The 2,500-nt window shown below is 37.4% G+C and overlaps 1 protein-coding gene across 1 annotated transcript in view; it reads left to right on the forward strand.

Annotated features, from left to right (window-relative positions):
• Positions 1–557, forward strand: part of tmem259 (transmembrane protein 259) — a gene marked incomplete at its 5' end in the record, with an annotated part of 10,044 nt that extends 9,487 nt beyond the window's left edge. The window contains one exon of the mRNA XM_037763056.1: positions 1–557. This exon is cut by the window's left edge and continues 1,781 nt beyond it.
• Positions 558–2,500: the final 1,943 nt, after the last annotated feature.

Below are 2,500 nucleotides of genomic sequence, written 5' to 3' on the forward strand. Positions count from 1 at the left end.
AAGTGAGACAGGTTGTTTGGAAGTGAAATATAGAAAAACACCAGATTGTTCCTTTAAGATCACTTTAAACACTGAAACTGGTAGAAAAAGATAAAATCCACTGATGATCAGTTATTGATCAGTTATTGATCAGTTATTGATCAGTTATTGATCAGCCCTGATTCTGACAGACTGAAGCACAAACTGTTGATTTCTGTTTCCATCTGCTTTTATTTTGAAGAAAAAGACTCTTTGAGAGCAGGAAGTAGTTTTGGCGGTCGGACTGATCGATTGATCGATCGGGTGGATCGGGACTTCCTGTCCGATCAGATGCCTTATCAATAATCCTCTTTGGACACTTTGGAGACGTCAGCAGCGGAGCGAGCTGATTGGTTGTGCAATATGACGCCAGCTGTGTCACGCCTCAGGCCCCGCCTCCTACTGTCACTGTGATGCGTTCAGGGTCCGACGGCAGAGACGGCTGCTGGTGCGTTCAAGTGCTAAATGTGAGCGTTGATTCTCAGATCTGTTGGCTGCTGTCGTCATTTTAATATCATTTATTAAACACATTAATTATTCATTTAATGACATTAACGAGATGATCCCAGGACACCGACAATTACACCGCAGATTAATAGATCAATTAAAATGTAATTAATAATCCTCAGATCTACATGGATATATATACTCTATATATATATATATATATATATATATATATATATATATATATATATATATATATATATATTATATGTACAATAAATCATCAGAAGTCATTTACAGAATAAATGTCATTTCAGATTTGATGATATTTTTATAAAACCCAACGGTCCGTGAACCTACCACTCGTTGCCATGGCTACGCGGTTAATCCTGCCTGTAATTGGCTGAAATCACAGCACCTGATGAGTCACTTGAACGCACCGTGGACCGACCCCGGATACCGGAACCCGAGATGGCGCCCGTTCAGTCCAATGAGAACTACTTGCCGGGCGCTTACGCCTCTTAGTTCTCTATCGTCTGGTTGACTTCCTGGTTGACTTCCTTGGTATGCGGCCCACTGAGCGTGCTCAGTAGTGATTCTCCCGCTGGCCCGTAGACTTCAGAATTTACATCGTGATGACGTCAGCTGGTTGTCACCTGGTCATCAGCTGGTCGTCAGGTGGTGGCGTCCTGTCAGCAGTTCTACAGACGTCTATAACGGTCGGCGCTCTCTGGGCGCTGCTCAGGGATGTTTTATCTACTGGAGGAAACCAGGAAGCTGAGCGGCGTTCTGATTCTAGGTCCACGGGACGGACGGACCGCTTGTCTTTATGTTTTGTTTCTTTGTGAAGGAGGCGGAGCCTAACGTGTGACATCAGCATCAGAGACAGAAACTGAACCAAACTGATGGACTGGGTGGGGGGGGTGTTTCTTCTTCTTCTTCTACTTCTACTTCTACTTCTTCTTCTTCTTCTTCTTCTTCTTCTTCGTGCCTCTGCTGGATGACTGTAGCCTCATTAGTTGATCTGAAGCCTGAAACTCATCAAACTGTATTTAACTGTCTAGTAAAACCAGTAAAACCAGTAAAGCGGTGCACAACAGCAGCTGTTTGCACACAAACTGAGTGACGTGTGAATTATTTCAGTGTTTATTAAAAGATGAATTTCATGTGTGTTCAGTGATGTGATGAGAGGAAGTCAGAGCGGGTTCAAATATATATATATATATATATATATATATATATACTTTTTTTTTTTTTACATTTTTCAGACTTTTTCATTTTTGTCTTTTTCTGGGCGCTTTTCTGGCGGCATTTTTTTAGATATTTTTCTGAACATCTTTCAGAATTCTTTCAGAAAATTTTTCTGACTTTTTTCTAACTTTTTTGGCAGGATTTTTTTTTTTTTTACATATTTTTGCTACTTTTGGACATTTCCCAGACTTTTCAGACAGTATTTGGAAAATATTCGGACATTTTTGGACTTTTTTTCTGACTTTTTAGGGGGTATTTTTTGGACATTTTTCAGATTTTCTATTTGACATCTTTCAGACCTTTTTCTCTTCAGACATTTTTTTTTTTTACATCTTTCAGATTTTTTTTCTACTTTATTTTTGAGATCTTTCAGACTTTTTCTCTCCCGACATTTTTTTTGACATCTTTCAGGCTTTTTTGTCAGACCCTTTTTTGACTTTTTTTCTTCCGACACTTTTTTTTGACATCTTTCAGACTTTTTTTTCAGTATTTTTTTTCAGACACTTTTTTCAGACTTTATTTCTTCCGACATTTAAAAATCTTATTGTAAACATTTGAATATAGATATATTTATGTATATATATGAAATGTAACAAAATAAAAATAAGTTCTGTATATTTATCAGTCATTAACAGTAATATCGTATAATACAGACACAAAATTGTCAATAGATTCATGTCAATAAAGGGCCGACAGTGTTTTTCAGACTTTTTTTTTTTTTACATCTTTCAGACTTTTTATCAGATCTTTTTTTCGGACATTTTTCAGATCTTTTTTTTCAGAC

This window comes from Sebastes umbrosus, unplaced genomic scaffold, assembly GCF_015220745.1.
Source record: "Sebastes umbrosus isolate fSebUmb1 unplaced genomic scaffold, fSebUmb1.pri scaffold_145_arrow_ctg1, whole genome shotgun sequence".
NCBI lineage: Eukaryota > Metazoa > Chordata > Actinopteri > Perciformes > Sebastidae > Sebastes > Sebastes umbrosus.